The 20,254-nt window shown below is 35.7% G+C and overlaps 1 protein-coding gene across 7 annotated transcripts in view; it reads left to right on the top strand.

The window, feature by feature from the left end:
* The window catches only part of OSTN (osteocrin), a 231,538-nt gene that overhangs the window by 126,716 nt on the left and 84,568 nt on the right, over positions 1 to 20,254 (top strand). For 4 of the 7 annotated variants that reach the window (XM_042956055.1, XM_042956057.1, XM_042956058.1 and 1 more), the window contains 2 exons: positions 7,176 to 7,252; positions 9,580 to 9,742. The exons of 2 other annotated variants lie outside the window; for them this stretch is intronic. The gene's annotated coding sequence lies outside the window, so the exon portion shown is untranslated. The remainder of the gene's footprint in view (positions 1 to 7,175; positions 7,253 to 9,579; positions 9,743 to 20,254) is intronic. One more of the 7 variants, XM_042956061.1, reaches the window with a different exon arrangement.

Here is a 20,254-nt window from a genome sequence, read left to right as displayed (position 1 = left end):
AGTAGTTTTAGTCAGGAAGGTTATTCCAGAAATCTAGAATCACTGTCTGATAAAAAATGTAAGTGTCTCTCTTTCTAGCATGTATTTGCCCTCTATGCTGTAGATTATTGTCTGTAGAATCAAATCACCTCTGTGGGAGGTGTGTCACTTGTGGTCTTGATCACTGGACCCAGTCTCGTTATTCTGCAGATGCCACCAGCCATTTTCCAGCTCCTCACCCTTCCATCATTCCAATTACCCCAAATCCAGGACCAGATAAAATCTATTTAACTTGATCTGTTGAAAAAGACAGAGGCAGAGAGAGAGAGGAGGGAGGGAGATAGGCAGAAGAAAGGAGAAAATGAGAGAGATGGGAGTAGAGGGAGGACATGAATTAGCTGATAAGCAACTATTTTTCTAATGATGTTTTTCCATTTTTCCCTTGCATTTTTAAATAAATTTCTTATTATATTTAACATGGGTTTGTGCATAAATGCAAGTTTTTGCTTACTCAAATTTTATTCAAATTTTGACAGATTTTAGCTCTTTTAATCAACTCATTAATAGTTTTTTTTCCCAGAACTCTTCATAATTTTTAATAGCGGCACTATATTTTGCCATTACAAAACACCTGTCATTTATTTATACTCTGACTTTCTTTAATTGGAAGTCATATTTGTAATTAATTTTTAAAAAATAAGTGTTACATGTGCTAAATTCTGTGGAAGTTTAAAAATTTTTTATTAATAATGAAATCAGATGCTGTTTTACCCTGTTAGCTCAAACTTCACTAGTAGATTCTAACTGACTTTGGTTAATAGCTAAACCAACAGGAATGATCAAAGATTGGAATGTAAAAGGTACTTCACCTAAAAATCTAGAGGTTGTTTAGGACTTTTGACAATCTAATAGTAAATGACCAAGTATGGTTGAGGGTTCACCAAGAAACCCAAAAGAGTTGTGCCTAAGAGAAATATTTAAAATATTGGGCTGATGTGGCCAGCTATTAAAAATCTAGGCAGGCGTGCCTGGGTGGCTCAGTCAGTTAAGTATCAGCTCAGGTCATGATCTCACAGCTTGTGAGTTCAAGCCCCACGTCAAGCTCTGGGCTGACAGCTCAGAGCCTGGAGCCTTCTTTGGATTCTGTGTCTCCCTATCTCTCTGACCATTTCCCACTCACCCTCTGTCTGTTTCTCTAAAAAAATAAATTTTAAAAAGTTGAAAATAAATTTAATAAAAAAAAATCAAGGCAGAAGATAATCCAAAGGAAAGCCAGTTTTCCAGTAAATGAAACCAGTGAAGTATCATTTGGGAATGGGCCTCCGGCTGACATCAATACTGGAGACAGAATAGTTCCTGCCTGGGAACTTCCTTTGCTGAGGAAAGCAGCTCTCAAACAAATGAGATCCGTTGGACACATTGCCAGTACCATCAGGGCCAACACATGCCACTACTAGGGCCAAAAAAGTTGGTCTTTTAATACTCTTCTGCCCTGAAGGGAACGTAGTAATTTTCTTCTAGGAAATGCGATAGGGTTGAAAGAATACAAAGTGAGCAATATTTCAAAGGACTTTTAATTATAGTTATACTCTTAGACCCAGTGGATGTTTTGCCCTCACAAAATTCACTGGCTTCAAAATGACGCTATATGAAGTTTATTTTGCTTCATGATAATCCTGTGATACAGAATTAATTTGTTTAATGTCTATATGAGGAAACAGTGAGCCACGACTTACCTAAAAAACAAGACCAAGAAATGACAGAACCAGGGTATGAACCAGTTTTTCTAAATCAATTTCCAGTGGTTTATGTGATATAAAGAAGAAGAAAAAAGAAATTGTGAAAATATATCATTAGCTACATGATCTAAGGAAAGTTACTGCACATATCTGGATATGAAAGAAAAGGAGATAGAGGGGAAGAGAGAAAGAGAGAGAAAGAGAGAAAATGAAAAAAGAAGAGGGAGGGAAGGGAAAGGAAGAGAGGGAAGAGGAGGAGAGGGGAGGAGGGGAAAGGGAAGAGAAGAGAAGGGAGGGGAGATAAAGGAACATTGGAAAATATGCATCCTAATTTCCTAGCTAACATCTTGAAAGGTAGTATGGAAAAAACAATTTAAGAATGTGGTCTCTAGAGCATGACTTAGTAGAATTTACATATCAAACTGCACAACGTTGGTCAATTTATTCATTTCCCTGTGAATCAATTTCACACATGAAAATGGGGACATAGAGTTACAAAGGTTAAATGAGTTCATTGCACAAAATAAAAGAGCACCTGGCACATTCCTGTACTTTATTATTATTATTATTATTATTATTATTATTGATGAAACTGATAATTTTGTAATACACCCATAAAAAGAATGCAACTCTTATTATTTATGTATATAGTAAAAATAATGGCCTATTGAAATGTTATATTGAACTCTCTTCAGATTACAGCATAGCTTACATAATGTGTCCCAAGGAGTATAAGGCAATATTCTCATTTGAAAGAATGAACTGAATGAGAGCAAGTGAAGCTATTTGTCAATTGTATGTCATAGGATAAGGGTAAATCATCAAGTTTCTCCATAGTCTGAATAGAATAGCCTATGAGTGTATGAGTTCTATTTGATCTGATTTTTTGCTCACAGAGCAAAATTCCAGTTATTGATCCTATTCCACATGCTGATTGAAAATAAGAAGGTAACTTCTGGGGTAATAGATGAGAGTTTTTCCAGGTACTAGACTAGTTTTGTTTTTCGTTTTTTTCTTCTTCTTATGGCTTGAACAGACATTTCTCCAATGGCCAATAAGCACATAAAAAGATACTCAACATCACTAATCATTAGGGAAATGCAAATCAAAACCACAATGAGATACCACTTCATACCCATTAGGATGGCTAATATAAAAACAAACAAACAGACAAAATCAAAGAATAAGTGTTGACGAGAATGTGGAGAAATTGGAACCCTCAGACATTGCTGGTGAGAATGTAAATATATACGACCTCTGTGGAAAACAGTATGGTAGTTCCTCAGAAAATGAAACATAGTATTTCCCTATCACCCAGCAAATTTACTTCTGAGTGTGTACTCAAAATAATTGAAAACACAGATTCCACAGATGCTGACCAATGAGTCATTGTAGTGTTACTCACAATAGCTAAAACATGGAAGCCACCCAAGTAGATAAACAAAATGTGGCATATACATGCAGTGGAATATTATTCAGCCTTCAAAAGGAAGGAAATTCTGATACATGCTACAATAGGGATAAACCTTGAAGACATCATACTAAGTGAAATAACCAGTCATAAAAAGACAAATACTGTCTGACTCCACTCATGCGAAGTACCTAGAATAGTCAAACTTATACAGGCAGAAAGTAGATGGTGGTTGTCAGGAGCTGAGGGAAAGAGGGAATGGGGAGTTAGTGTTTAATGGGATAGAGTTTCAGGTAGGGAAGATGAAAAAAACTCTGGAGGGGGTTGGTAGTGGTGGTTGCACAACAATGTGAATGTACTTAATGCCATAGAACCATATACTTTAATTTTTTTTTAAGTTTATTTATTTTTGAGAGAGAGACAGAGAGTGAGTGGGGGAGGGGCAGAGAGAGAGAGGGAGACACAGAATCCGAAGCAGGTTCCAGGCTCTGAGCTGTCAGCACAGAGTCCAACGTGGGGCTCGAACTCACAGACCGCAAGATCATGACCTGAGCCGAAGCCGGACGCTCCACTGATGGAGCCACCCAGGCTAGAACCATATACTAGAACCATATACTTTAAATGATTAATGTGTTATATATGTTTTATGACAATTAATAATAGTAAAAAGTTTTAAAAGTCAGGATCAGAGCGCCAAGGACAATTCACATGGCCTGCCTCTCCCACCAAAATAATAAAAAGCAGAGAACTAGGTTAATAGTGGTTGATTTGTGCACTGATGAGATAAAAAAAGAAAAAAAGAAAAGGAAAAAGAAAAAGAAACAAAGAACTACTAACTTAACCAGAAATCTGTGTCTCTTGGTATATTCCTCTTGCCCCTTGTCTCTTGGCAACATTTCTATTGTACTTTATATCCAACAAGGGCTCAGAATGCACTAATGATTCAATAAAAGTTTAATTAAGAAACATTTCTGTGTACCTGGGTGTGTTCTTTGTGATGTAAAATAACTAAAATCAACTGTCTGTAATATGATGATCCTTCCAGAGGGAATATTATTGTCCTGTACATGGTAGCGTTAACTTGAATTGTTAATTAACCTTTCCTGCTGCCTGCTTTCTCTTGAAATGGTAGATTCTTCAAAAAGCATGTGAAAATCTGCTATTCTGAGAGTTAACATCACATTTAACACATGAGGTTAAATTAAAATTTATTCTAGATCAGTTGCCATTAGTACCTTTATAATGGAAGTTCCTAAGAAAAATCAGGTGAAATTTAGAATTGATTTTGTGGCCAGGGCCCTGAGTCATAGATTCTAATAAGACAAAAACATTCTGATATTTATACTTAGGATCTAAATCTGACACAACGTCACATTTAGTATATAAATCTAAATAGCAATATTTCTGACAAAAAAAAAAAATATATATATATATGCATGAATACACAGAGAAAAATGACATATAGCTGACTCATTCATTATATGATGATCTTTTTTATCTTCGGTGTCAAGAAACAACAAATTTTCAGGGCGCCTGGGTGGCTCAGTTGGTTAAGCATCCGGCTTTGGCTCAGGTCATGATCTCGCGGTCCGTGAGTTTGAGCCCCGCGTCGGTCTCTGTGCTGACTGCTCAGAGCCTGGAGCCTGTTTCAGATTCTGTGTCTCCCTCTCTCTCTGACCCTCCCCCATTCATGCTCTGTCTCTCTCTGTCTCAAAAATAAATAAACATTAAAAAAATTAAAAAAAAAAAGAAACAACAAATTTTCAGTTTATGTATTTTCCCATAGGAAAAGGAAAAAAAAAAACCTACCTAGTATACCACAAAAAGTTCCTGAAAAGGTTTTTCTTTCTCATTTGTGTCTAGCCAACTCATCAAGCATATACTTCCTGATTATTCTTTCTAAAGCATAGCTTTGATCATGTCGCTGACCTGCACAGAAGCCATCAAGAGTTCCCTGTTGCCTACCAAGCAAAGGCCAAAACTTGATTCAAATAGTACAGCACTTACATCAGTCTGCATATTCCTTTTCAAACTGTCCTGTACTATTATTCCTTATTCATCTTCCCTGCTAAATAAAACTACCAACCTTCCATTCCTGACTAAACCCTAAAATTTCTAATTCCCTAGACCTATTCATTCTGCCTGACTGTAATATAAGGTATCTAAATTCCACTCTTCTACATCTAATACATTATAATCATCTTGCTTTGTATCATACTCCAGGATAGGAAGAGGATTTATACCTTCTGGTTGTCTTTCTACCATTTGTTTACAAATTAACATTACATAGCCTATGGGATTTATTAAAGCAAATAGAGAGTAAGACAGACATTTCAGCTTCCTAGGAATCTGGAAATCTATGCTCTACAGGATTCCACATAAGTATGTCTTTCTGGAAGTAAAAAGAAAGCTTAATGAAAAAAAAAATTATCACAGTTTGTTCCTCTAGAAATTTCGATCCTGAAAGAGTAAAAAGAAACTGTATATACAAATGTTGTTTCTATATTCCACAAATATTTATTGAATATCATCCATGCACCTAAAATTATAAAAGCAGTGGAAGTGATGAAAAAATATAGAAGTTAGTGAAGAATTCCATTCTTTAGGAGTAAAGAGGTGTAACTATAATACAAGGTAGAAAGTGGTACATTGTAAAAGAGAAAGAGATGTCTATAGAGTTTAAAGGAAGAAGAGAGGTTGTGCAGCCTGGGAGGATCCCAGAAAGTTTCACGTTACAACAAGATGTTTCCATTTGTCCTCAGCAAATGTCAACCACAATGGAAACACATTAAGACAGCTAAGTATAAAACCCTTCAAGCAAGAATGTTTCCATGGTATCAATTCTATATGTTTATATAGATTTTTTTCTTGGTCTCATGAAAAATAGTTTAACAAATCTATGTAAACAAAAGCATTGAAAGCCACATTTGCCACAAAACACTGATGTTCTTAAATATTAATGATTTGGAAGATCACTGTGTATATTCCCTCCCTGAACTGGCTCTCTTTTAGAAATGTGGGGAATTATTTTGTACTAGTCTTCCTTAGAAACTACTGATGCCGTATGATTGCATCAGCACAAAATCGCTTCATGAGTAGGAAGGTGCTTATTTCAGGAGCTAAGTTTGGTCTTTCACAAATTTGAAGAGCTGGAAGTGACTTTATGAATCAATTACAGTTTACCTCAGGACATTTCTTCCCTTTAGAGGATCTCTGCCAAGGCATACTCCAGAAGGTGTGCTTTCCTTTTTGAAATGACTATATGGAGTCTTGTGATGAAGAGAGAAGCAACAAAGAAATGCTGTTAAATTAATAGACTCTTGAATGGTACTATTAATAAAGGATAAATAGACCAATATAGTAATTTGAAAAGTGAAGTAAAGGAGTGGATTAAAAAAATAAATAAATAAACATGTTTATTTAGTTTCGATAAGGTTCCACAGTTTTAGGCATGGTGAACACATCATTCAATATGGCAAACAAGGTCCATGTTCTCCATGCATCTCATGTTCTAGATGTGTGAGATATGGGTTATGGGGAGAAGGAATACAATAGGTAACAGAAGAGATAAAATACATGCGATTAATAAATTTTAATAGTGGTAGGTGCTATAAAGACAGTAATGTAGGGTGACTTGATAAAGAGAGAATTGGAAGGGACTTTAGGTTAGGTGGGCAAGGAAGGGAGGTATATATACAAAAAAGTGATATTAGACCTGATACCTGGGTTTTCGATTTACAAAACAACAAGCCATGTAAAAATCTAAGCAGAAAAGCAACAAGGGCAAAGACCCTAAGGTGGAAAACAGCTTGGAAGATTCTAGAAAAAAAAACAAGAAGACTAGAATAACAGAATGGCAACTGAGGCAGAGGATGCTACAAAGTGAACTTGTGGGGTTAAGGAAGGTCATTTATGTTTGTGGAATGTATACAAGCAGTTTGGATTTCAATTTTTAAAGACCTGATTTGAAACCATAGTAAGGACTTCTGTATATGTCTGTATACGTTAGTGAAATGAAACTTTTATTTTTATATTTATTTTAAAAGCCATTCATTATTGAGGACCTCCACATGTTAGAGTCTGGAGCTGGGGGAGAAGACAGACAAGAGGACAGACTTGCTGTGTAAGAATTTATACAGTGATAGAAGAGAAAGTGCTAAAATCCCTGGGTATTGGGGCACCTGGGTGGCTCAGTCAGTTAAGTGTCCTACCTCACCTCAGGACATGATCTCATGGTTTGTGGGTTTGAGCCCTGCGTTGGGCTCTGTGCTGACAGCTCAGAGCCTGGAGCCTGCTTCAGATTCTGTGTCTCCCTCTCTCTCTGCCCCTCCCCTGATGGCACTCTGTCTCTTTCTCTCTCTCAAAAACAAATAAAAGCATTTAAAACATTTTTTTTAAATCCCTGGGTATGTTTATAATGCATTATGGATATTCTAAGGACTGATCTATCTTCCAGTTGGTAAGATCTTTGCATATTTAAACTGATATTTGCATATTTAAAATGATCTCTGCTCATGTAAATTGAAATATAGGTATAAACTGAGTGTGTGGAATTAGAAAGTGGATGCTGCTTTAAAAATGGGATTAAGACAGAAAAATACAAGGCCATTTATGGAATGCAGTGAACAGCATTTACAGTCCACATATGTGTTGTTGATACAGCCCACATATGTGAGGCGATGAAGGGAAATTCATTCATTTATTCAGAGAATATTTATTAAGCAAATACTACATGGGAGGTACCAAACTAGCTACTGGAGAACTGTAGTGAATGAATAATAAAGTCCTCGTTTTTATGGAGCAGTCCAGTAGGGGGAGACAGACAATAAACAAGTAAGTAAAGACTACAAGGTTGTGGTGAGTGCTTTGGAGAAAAATAAAACAGAGACAAAAGGAAAGGCAGTTCGATAAGTGGTTAGGTTAAACTTGTACAAAGAGTGATCAAGAGAAACATCTCTAAAAAGTGACAGTATAGCAGAGAACTGAAGGACATGAGATAGTAACTTATGCAAACATCTCGGGAAGAGTCAGTCATCAAAGCAGAGGAAGTGGTAGGTGGAAATGCCCAGGAGTGGGAGCATGCTTGGAATGTTCAAGAAAAAGTATAGAGAGTGGGATAACAGAAATACTGGAGGATAAGCTGGAAAGCGATAGGAGATGAGGTCAGAGAGGTGAGGTGGGAGGGACAGGATATAGATACTTAGCACCTCATAGGTGATAGCCAGTTAGGAAGCCACTGGAAGATAATGAATGAAATGGTAGAATGATGTGACTTCATTATCAAGAGACACTGTGATTATTGTGTTGAGAAGAGCCAAAAAGAATAGAACAGAAGCAGGTAGAGCAAACAGGCTATTGCATTATCGAGAAGAGCGATGCTGGCCTGGAGGAAGTGATGAGAAGGGTCAGATTCTGAAAATACTTTCAACTGATAGGATTTGATAATGGATCAAATACTGGATCAAAGAGAAGTCAGACTGATACCAATTTTTTTTTTAGCATCTGAAAGAATGGGGTTGAAGACTCCAGGAAGAACAAGTATTTGTTAGGCTGTCTAGATGCTATTTGTAGACATAGTAAGTTTGAGATGCCTATTTGTAACTAAGCAAAAAAAAAAAAAAATTGCATATGCAGCTGAATCTATGGGGCTAGACTTCAGGGGAAATGGAATAGATACAAAAATTTGAGAGTCATCGGGATTTACATAATATTTAATGCCTTGTTACTGGAGTAAAGTAAACATGGGGTAAGCCTACACAGAGAAAAGAAGAAGGTCAAGGATTGAGCCCTGAAGTGGTACAAAATTTAGAGTCCAGGGAGAAGAGGAAGAACCAGCCAAGGAGAAGGGTGCTAATGAGGAAGAACATAATAGAGTCAGAAGGAATTAATGCCCCAGTAACTAAATGAGGCAAAGAAAGAGTAATCAGCTGTGACAAATACTTTCAAGTAATTTGAGAACTGCAAAGTGGCCATTGGATTTAGCAATGGGGAAGTAATTAGTAACCTTGACAAGAGCAGTTTGAGTGGACTGGTAATAATTAAAACCTCACCAAAGTAGGATCAGGAGAGAAGAGATGGAAAAGAATTAGTGAAGGTTAAATCCTCTGAGAAGTTTTGTTGTAAAAGGTAGCAAAGAAATGGGATAGTAACTGGAGGAGGAGCTAGGGCCAAGAAAAGGTTTACTTGAGTTGGGAGATAATTTGATCTAGTTCTGTGCTGCTGGCCATAGTCCAGTGGAGAAGGAGAAATTGATGAGACAGGGCAGGAATGGAAAACTGCAGAAGTGATATATTTGAGTGCTCAAGAGAGTTAGTATCTAGTGTCCCAATGGTTTATCCATATTAGTAGGAGGGAAAGCAAAGTATATTGCTACTAATATTTATAGAGGAATAGATGTGGTGTAGTAGAAGCCTGTAGAAAATCTTTTCTAATTGCTTTTTTTCTTCTCAGTGAAATAGAAAGCAATTTCATCAGCTGAAAGTATGGCTGGAAAGGAGGTGGCTATAGAGGTTAAAGGAGAGAGAAGATTTGAAAGAATCCTCTAAAGGAGTAGAAAAGAAAATTTCCTAAATGAATTGTGGGTCAGGAGAAAATGTCTATTTGAGATTAGCAGGTATGTGTTTAAAAGCGATATCATTACATAAAGTATGTGTTTTTCTCCAGTATGATTGCAGGGTCAGTGTATGAGGAGCGCTTAATTTAATCAAATTTAATTTTGAAGATTAGTATGATGTGAGGGGCAGTATTATGCATGAACGGATTCTAAGCAAGGTAAAGATTTGCAGGGGCGGGTCGGGGGGCGGGGGGAGTGGGTGGAAGTACAGTGAAAAGATGATAGGATCCAAAAAGTGTAGTTCCTAGAGTGCTGTCAGAGGCTGAATACAAGGAAGACTTAAATCTAGAGCTTGTGGATATAAAGATGTTGTCATTGTTGGTATTTGATAAAGTCTAATTATTTCCCTCAAAGTGGGTGAGTAGTCAAAGTAGAATGGAAAACAAGACCATTTGGTGAGGAGGTAAAAAAAAAATTAGGGTAAAATGATTAATTGCCCACATAAGAAGTAAGGACCACAGGCTCAATCTTAGAGTATGTGAAATGCTCTGAAATTTTTAAGAAGGAAAGTGGCATAATCAGTGCTTTGAAACAGGTCCTCAGAAAGGAACTTGCAAAGTGAATGAAAGTAGGTGGCGATTGAAGTAAGGAGAAAAAAAAAAAATTAGCAGTCTGCTGGTATAATTCAGAGCAAAAACCAAAACCAAAAATGAAACAAAAGAAGCAAAAACTTAGAAGTTGAGTTGTGCTCTATTCTCAAGGTAAAGAAATATATGAACTGGATTCATTGTCCCAAGAATTTGGCAACTGGTAGACAGCCATATAAATAAACAAATCTGACCAGCTGTAATAAATGCGATACCAGAGGTATGCACAAACCAGAGAAGGATTAAGTAAGTCTGATGATTCAGCTATGCACAAAGATTAGGAACAAAGGAAAACTTTAAAGATGTACACTATTAGCTGAAAGATGAGTAGTAAATTTCCAGGTAGACAGCATAGAACAGGATGCGCTAAGTAGAAAGTAGAGTGAGCTTAAAGTCTAAAAGTGTACAGGACATGATGTGTGGGGTATGAAATACTGTTTTGGACTAACTTGAGCATGGATGCTAGAAGGGACAGGGTAGGAAATAAGGCTACACTTAGAAGTTAAAGCCAGTTATAAAGTACGTTGAGTGCTAAACTAAGGGACTTGGACTTTTTTCCTGTATATAATGAGAATTCACTGAAAGTTTTATGTATGTATTTGGAAAGGTTTTGTGTATGTATACAGCATATGCATATATGTCTGTTTAAGAGAGTGCATGATGTTTCTTTTTGTGAATAAGCCAGCACTTATTTGGTCACATTTTGATCTCCCACGAAATGAATGACAACACAGAGGGGGATTGTGGATACAATATTGGCCCATTAAAGAGAGTAAAACTAGTTTTTGTTTTTAGCAGTCCAATTAGAAACATTGGTCTCATCAGTGTTTCTAATGGGTAGCATGGAACATCACTGCCTGTTCTGGTTAGCATAATTTAGTTTATGTTCAGTCCTTACTGAATTTATTTCATTTGCATTCAGAGGAATAAACCAAAACTTTAAAACAAAGCCAGAAAGCTTTCCCTCTGTTTATACGCTTATGTAATTTTTGTGACAAAATGTTGTGACAAACCCATGGCTTGCAGTGGGAGCATGAGGTTTACGTGGTTTCATCTCAAACTGGAAGCAGATGTGAGGACTGGTGAGGTGACCAAATGCTGTGTTACAAAACCAAAACAAAACCACTGTTCAGTGTCTTCGCCTCTGCAGAGCACCAAAATGATGTGTTTCAAGGATCAACAAAGGTCTGAATGAAAGTTTTCTTCGTTGGGAATTAGGATTTAAGCCAAGACCTGCAAATAATTAAATCGTCAAGGGATTTGAGTGAAGCATCTGCACTGTAGATTTCAGAGGAAACTGGTAACTGTTGATCAAACACACACAGCCTGATGACTAGCCACAGTGAGCTTTCTTCACCTTCTACAAATGCCATACTCAGATGCATTTTAATATTCTGCTGCTTTTGTAATCCCTGCAAGACCATTTCCTCTTTTGCCAATTCAGTTTCATTTCTGCCTATCACTAATGAGCCAGCTCATGTTCATTTATGAAATCACATTTGCCAGGAATACCTCACTCTTTCTTTACAGATTATCCAGCGATCATCTAACCCCTTATTTTATAAATATGGAAACTATGTCTCAGAAAGTTGTGATTATATAAAGAGTTGGTGGTCATACCATTTACTAGAGGTTTCTAATTCCTCTAAATTCCTATAGTTTTAATTATAGCACAAATAACATTTATCATAACTAGAGAAAGACACCTACCAGTTTATGAACATTCAGTTTGTAAACAACATAATCCCATATTGAACCTTTGAAAAGCTACCTATTAAAAATGCTAGCATGTGAGAAATGGTCCCTGGATGCCACGGTCTATTCTGTATATTGCTGCTTTCCTCATAGATCCAGAAATATGGGAGGGAACAGCATTACTTTCAATGTCTTTAAATGGCTCCAATACCTGAAACTAGCACTTTAATTTGGTAGGTTCTTTACTATAGCACCATACATTATTTTTATTCTTGTGTTATTCAAATACCTTGAATTTTTTAACTCCTCCTTATCAATTATTAAATCAGAATAAAGTAGCAAGATGAATTTTATTGTTTCCTTAACATGAATGAAGATTTCAAAATACGTAATGTCAAGTCACATAGAATCAAGTAGTGACCTAGGATAGAAAATAATCTAGTGGCCTACAATTTCCGTGTGTGTGTGTGCGTGTGTGTGTGTGTGTGTGTATGTGTGCGTGTGTGTGTATGTGTGCATGTGTGTGTGTACGCGTTTATCTCATATATCATATAAACCAATTACTAAAATTCAGAAAAGTAAAGTAAAAAAGTCATAGTAGACCAGCTGGCATATAGCCAAGGTCAAAAACCCAGCTTTTCCAGTCTAAAACCACTGTTGTCCCCTTTTCACCTGCAAGTGTGAATAGCATTGCCAAAAGTTGAAGTTTCCTAGGCCAAGACTCTACCATCTCTTCAGTACCCTTGCTACAGTGGTGACAAATTTCTTTTACGTTTGTGATTGGTAAAGAGTTCTGAAAAAAAAAGGACAAAATAATGGTTTCCTGTCCTGAAAAATATAAAGGCCTACGGGACATGGTGTGGAATTAAGACACCTAAGCAGCACCAAAATATCCCTCAATGAGTCAGCTTTCTTACTCACATCCCGGAAGCCATGTTGTCTTATATTCAGGATGTTGCTGAGTTCTCAAACACTCTCTAACCCAAACTCATAAATAGCTCCCAAGCGATTGTTTAGTCTCCTGACTTCCCCTAAGGGCAACAGCTTCAATGTGTAATCCTTCAATAAATGAGCAGATTTAAGTAAACACCAATGTTGGCTGTAGTTGGGATATTAAGATTTAAGGTAATAATATCACCAACACTGAGGAAATGTCACATAGGGGGCCTTTGGAAGCAGAGATTATTATTTCAGTAAATTGGCTTCTCATCCTTCTACAGTGATTTTTTTCATTCTCTGAATTGTTTATTTTAATAGGAACCATTATCACCATTTATATTCAGTATTATTCAACAAATATGGAATCAGACCTGGATCAACATCTTATAGTTTAAATAGAAAACTTGTATCAGTCACCTAACATATGCCAGGTACAATGCTAGGTAATAAGAATATAAAAATGAAAAGAAGTTATTTTCTTTGAGGGGATTGCATGATAGCAAGTCCAGAATACTCAGCAGACTAGAGCATAGAATTACAACTTGCACTCATTAATCTATAAGCAAAGCAGCAAAAAAAAAAAAAAAAAAAGTAAAACCTTACTTCCATAAGGCAAAATTTAGTTGCAATGATCAGATGCCCCCTGAATAAAGATTTGATATTAGTTTATTTATACAAAATTTTCAAATCATAGGAATAGCAAGTGAAGATACAAATGAAAACACATAAGTTATCATCCTTTCACATCACTAAAGAAATGAGAGGTATAATTTGTTCTTTAAAATATTGGTTCTATACGAAATTACCAATGGACAAATGAGGCATTTGTCCTTTAAACTTGATTCTAGTACAGCTTAAAACCTAGAAAAATAGATGTTTAAAAATATACAAACATTTCTTACCTATCTATGTTAAGGTATATATAGGTATTATGAATGTTTATACAAGAAAGTCTATAAACTTAAAATCTAATACTATAGAAGAAACAGGAAGTATATTCAAAGGCATATTCTGACCCAGAGCAACAATTATTTCCTATGTCATGTAAACTCTTCAAAAGCATAAAATGTAGATGGAAAATTCTTCAATTTGTTATAAGAAACTAGACCCCCAAACCACCTACATGAACACATACAAACAGTAAACAAAGTCCCATTTATATACTTAGATTCAAAATCTCCTAGATAAGTATTTCATACATAATTTTATCTCTAGATAAAAACAGACAATAAACTAAAAAAGAAAAATATTCTGAAAAAATGAAAAATTTCCCTAAAATACAATAAGAATATCTTCTTTGTCTCATTTGATGTTTCTTTATTTTGTTAGAGTTTGTTACAAATTTATTAGAATTTGATATATTTCAACTTCATTTTTAACTTTTTAAAAGCTTAACTCTCCCTTCTTCAGTGTAGTGTTAAACGGGTATTTTGTTAGTTTTTTTTTTTTTTTTATAATTTGTTAGTTTGATTTTACCCAATTTGAAACTGTCTATCTTTTAGAGGGGAGAATTGCCTCTTTATATTTATTTTGATCCTTGTCTATTGGTCCTATTTGTTCCATCTTTTTTCCTCTAATTACATAGTAATTTTGGGAAGAGCATTGCAGATTTTGTTTTTTCTTTCCTGTATTTTGTGGAAGTTAGAATTTTATTTTCAACATTTGTACTTGTGCTGATTTAAAATTTATATATCCAGGGGCGCCTTGGGTGGCTCAGTCAGTTGAGCATCCGACTTCAGCTCAGGTCATGATCTCACAGCTCATGAGTTCTAGCCCCGTGTCGGGCTCTGTGCCGACAGCTTGGAGCCTGGAGCCTGCTTCAGATTCTGTGTCTCCCTCTCTGTCTACCCCTCCCCACTCACATTCTGTCTCCCTCTTAAAAATAAACATTAACTTTTTTAATAAAATTTATATATCCTGTTTTAATCTTTCAGTCATTTTAATCAAGTTTAAACTTATGTCCTATGGCCATAAGTTACTTTTGGCCAAAGTTACACATTTACTTATTAAATGTATCTACTTGTTAAACAAAAGAAACCTTAGCCCAATTTTACTTTCCTTCCCCCTTCACTCCATCTCAGTTATCTCTCATTGTAGAGAATCTGGAAATTTAATTACAGATTTTTATTTATATCCTGATTTTTACGTTTTTTCATCAACAATTCTATGAACTGTGGTTTTACTGTGTTCTTCACTAGTGTCTTGTATCCTACATCCTCCCTTTCTTGCATTCATTTTTTGTCATTAAATATCATTTCAGTTAAGTCTTTTAAAATGGTCTGAACTCTTGATTATCTAAAATGTCTTTGTTTTGTGTTTCCTCTAGGAGGCTAGTTGACTGAATGATTCCAGTTTCAGAAGCATTTCCTCTGTTAAAGACAATATTGTACATCCTCTTAGCAAGGATAGTTGCAAGTAGGAAATCCAGTGCCAATCTTCTTCTATAGGTAACCTGTTGCTACTGTCATCACCATTATCACTATTATGTTTTTGCACACACATTGGGACTCCCTGAGCTTTGATGACAATTCCCCATTCTTGCTCTTGTGTTTCTTTATTAGGCTTAGCACTTGCCATCTGTGACATCAATGACATTGTTGTGTTTCTCTTTTTCTCACTACTAATGATTTTCTCTCCTACATTATCTCTCTTCTCTCCTTTTAAAACTCCATTTGGCCGATGTTGAAATGTCAGAATGTATGCTCCATGTCTCCTAATTTTCTCTCATGCTTTTTGTGTCTTTGGCTTTTAAAGTTTCGTTGTTGTTGTTTTTTTAAGTTTATTTATTTATTTTGAGAAAGAGCATATGAGTGGAGGAGGGGAAGAGAGAGAGAGAGAGAAAGAGAGAATCCCAAGCAGGCTCCACACTGTCAATGTGGAGCCGGATGTGGCGAACCATGAGATCACTACCTGGGCTGAACTCAAGAGCCAAGTGCTCAGACTCTGCTACCCGGGTGCCCCTGGGTCTTTGGCTTTTAGTATGGATGGCTAATCTTTTGGTCACTGATTTTTTTTTTTTCTTAATCTGTATGCATTCTGAAAATCAGCTTAGTTTTAAGATACTGATTTTTTTAAATGTCAATATACAAAGGTTCAGTGAAAATGAAAACTAACATGAATATTCCCACCAAACACTAAGTATTTTCTCATATTTTCTGGCAGTCATATTTTACAAATAGACTCAAAGTCACTGCTACTCACCCCTTCCTAAGTTATCTTCCTTCATTTACTGAGGCAACTAATATCGTTAGAGGTATACTCCTCAAGCCACTTTCATAAGCAATACATAGTTTGTGTTTGAAATTACACAACTATCACTCCACAATATATATTGTTTGCATCTTGCTTTTTTACTCAATATGCATTTTATATCTAGCTATTTTATGTAGTCCAGTCATTTTAAATGCAATATGATATTCCACAACATAAATATAAATTATTTTATGAATACATTTTTCATGAGTGGAGAACTAGGCTTTTCCAACAGATTTTGCTACTCTACAAAATACTTAAAGTATGCTTACAGAAAGTAGGGATATTGTTTTGTATTGCTTCCATTTTAGTAAGTGTACTTGGAAGTGATCACTCTATAAAACTATTAAATGTCTAACTTACCAGGATGTACCCAACTTCCTACTGCCTCAAAACTAACCTCTTGTGTGTTTGGGGTTACGATTTTCTCAACTCTTATTTCAATTACATCTGTTTTCCTTCTTTTCATGATTCTTCAACTATTATATTTCTTTTATTATATGTTTCCTACTTCTGGTGTTGTAATGGGATGTTTTAACCATGTAGAAACATATTGTGTATTTTTGCATATATCTTCACCTATTTTTCAGTCTAATCACTTCTGCCTTTTGCACATACTGTAATCCCTTTCACTAGGACTTATACAATGACCTCCTAAGGGTTGTTCCCTCTTCTGCTTTTTCATCCTCTTTATCAATTTTCTACAACATTAGAATTACCTTTTAAAATTATAAGTGATCTCATATCACTACTCTGTATCCATAAAGCCCTCGATACTTTTCCATTTTATTTAAGCTAAAATATAAATCCTTACCTTCTTCTACAGGGCCCCTAATGATGCTGGCCCTGTATCCTATTCCTCCAATCTTCCTTCCTTCCAACTTGCCCTCACTTTCCCCATCCCAGCCATTGTAGATTCCTTTTTGTTCTCACATTCTCTGAACACTTGTCTTAGAGTCTTCACATATACCATGCCCTGTGCTTGGAAAGCCTTCCCTCTTTGCTATCATTTGCTAATTTCTTCTCATAATTGTATCTCATCCAAGTTTTCTATTTGCAAATCTTAGGAAAAAAATTATTTTCCTCTTCTACACAGAGAAAAGGCATGTTGTGTTTCTGAGGACTGGGGCTCCCTTACTTCAGCAGGAAGGCAAATTGTTTTTATGAGGTATTAAGAGCCTCTCCTGATGACAGACAATAGGCTGAAAGCTCTCTTTTGTCCAGTAGGACGTAAGTGAGAAGAGTGGACCTGGAAGAGATTTGGAAGAAGACATGTGTGAATAGTACTAGATCCCAAATTTGGACACCTGAGTCCCATCTAAAGAGCAGTTCAGAGATTAGCCAGTGACCTGCAAGCACCAGGACAATGGGCTGGAAAAGTTAACAAGACCACATTCAATTGCCCAGGTCTTTCGGGTCTTCGGCAATGACTCCAGTATGAGGGCCCAGGAATGCCTCATCAAGGCAAGATAAAATTACAGTTACAATTCTGATTATCAAACTTAGTGTTTAATCTTAAGCACATCACTTTATCCTTATGTACATCATCAATCAAAGTGATAATTTTGAAGATTTTATAATTGTCCAGAACCTCTACAAAGCCCAAATTCTCAACAAAACTTCTTTCTTCAGAAGATGCTGCTTTTGTTAATCACTTACAGCAACAAGAACTGGAAATCCCGTTGGAAAGGGGACCAGTTTGTTTCACCGTATTGTCTAGGTTTGTTTTACCTTATAGATTTGTCCCATATTTGAGAAGCCAGACAAGCACCTGGTAGAGCATTCACTCTTTCCTGTTCCCCCAAAGTCAGGTGACTTTGAAATGATTATACCATCCACAAATTACAGTTTCTGCATAAGCTTTCAAACAATAAAGCTGTAATTTTAGAAATAGCAGAGAAGTTATCCTGTTCTTGTCCTTCAATTAGCTAGAATGTTTCAGGCTGGCAATCTTTTTGGAACAATCCCTCATGCCTAGTTAGTCTTGCTTGTCAGTTTATATGGTAGGTCTCTAGGTGCCGGAAGAACACGTCAACCCTGGAAAGTGATTTTATGAGGAAGCTCATTTAACTTTTATGTCTTCACCAGGGCAGTCATTATGTCTACTAGTAAAAGATCTCCAAATTGGCCTACAATGTCAAGCATCACATTTAGGGCACAAGTGTTTTGGTGGCCTGAATGATGAATAAAAGGGGTTAATAACAATCATGTGCATGCAGTTGTCCATTGAGTTGACTGGCTTGTGAGCATGGCATATTCTTGAATGCCAGCTCAACTTGTAAAAATAACTTGGACTCTTAAACACTTAGGTCTGTATAATAATTTATGGACATCAGATTAGAATCCCACAGAGTGCTTTGGAAATGTATTTAGGTAGATTTTATTCCAGGAAAATCTCATCATGTAAGTTTGATAGCTAAAACAGGCAATTGCCTGCTAACTTTGAATCTTGTACATTCAATATAAAATTATGCCCACTGAATTTTCAGGGCAAAAAAAATCAAATTTTATTTTATTTTTTTTTCTTGCAATTCCACAGTATATTTATACTCTAAGCTCATAGGTCTAAAGAATGAAGAGCAGGAATGGATTCAGATACCATCTGACCCACTCTTTGTTTTTCATATGAGAAAACTGAGGCCTTAAGAGGAAGTGGCAAATACAGTTATACAGAAATTTACTTCAGAGCTAAGAATAGAGCAAATATCTACCCCCAGTGTGTTTTCAACTGCACCCTAGATAGTACCAAATCTAACTATATGTAAGTGTCTATACATAAATGTATGGATGTCCAAGAATGTAGAGTTTCAACCTCTAGTTCTGGTATATCAAATCATAAATTGAGACAAATTCTTTTTTTTTCACTCAAATAAGAGTAAGGTAAATAAATAAAGTTTGAAAGAAAAATGTAAACAATTTCCAACATATATTTAATCATAAATATTCTCACTGGTTAAGAAAAAACAACCAACTCATCATCAACATTGTAATAAAATGAGAGGTTTACAATGATGGATTTCAAGTATAAAAGAAAAATAACTTATAATGGAAGGAATCAAGTAGCATTCTAGGGATACTTATTCAAATATAAATACGTGCCTTTTACATGCCCTGTCTATGTAGTTGGAACTAGAAATGATAGAAAAACTTGGAAGAAAATGGCTTCCTCATTGAGTTTCCTAGTTTATTAGATTATACTATTTTGCTTTATGGTTTAAAATGTGCTGAATGATGTATGAGGGAAAGGGGACTTTTTTTGATATTTTATAATTAAATAAATTGAATTATAGATTCACTCGATTATTTGACCACAAATCATCCACCTTGATTTGGATTCAAACTCACTCAAAGTCAACTCAATTTCTTCTATAGCAAGGACTTTGAGTGGGGAGCAAGACATTGTCATAAAAACCACAAAGGATGATACTTTTTACCTAGTTAGGGTAGAATCCGGTATTTTATTTGCTCTCTTTTGTAATTCACTAAAATAAATTACCAATTTGAAATGGTAAACAATTATTACAGATTTAATCTTTTCCTTTTTTTCGCCTTTACTTTTTGGACTTATGTTCACGCCATCTGTGTGGTTACATTTTAAAAGATAATGAGCCTGAAAAGTCTTTTTAAAACTTGAAACACAAGGTTCTGTGAGAATTTTCAGAAAAAAATGCCTTTTTAAGAAAATATTCCTTCAGAGCAGTGACTCCACAGAGAAAGGGGCTCCGCAAAGTAATCTCTTAAAGACAGTTAATAGGGACATAACTACCTTTATTGTGATATTTCGTAATGTATATAGTTATCAAATCACTATGTTGTGCACCTAAAACTAACATAATATTGTATGTCAACTGCACTTCAATTTAAAAATGAAGGTCAATTAAAGAGGATACCTTACATTTTTTCCACAGCACAAACAAAAAAGGCAATGAGTTTCTTACACGTCACTATGCTAAATTAGAATGAGGTGTAAATTCTGTAGCTCCATTTTCCACAATAGAGGATATTAAGGAGTAAAATAAAAATATATCCAAAGTTTTTC

This window comes from Panthera leo, chromosome C2, assembly GCF_018350215.1.
Source record: "Panthera leo isolate Ple1 chromosome C2, P.leo_Ple1_pat1.1, whole genome shotgun sequence".
Lineage (NCBI taxonomy): Eukaryota > Metazoa > Chordata > Mammalia > Carnivora > Felidae > Panthera > Panthera leo.
The sequence above is the reverse complement of the archived record's forward strand: the minus strand, read 5'-3'. Positions and strand labels throughout refer to the sequence as shown.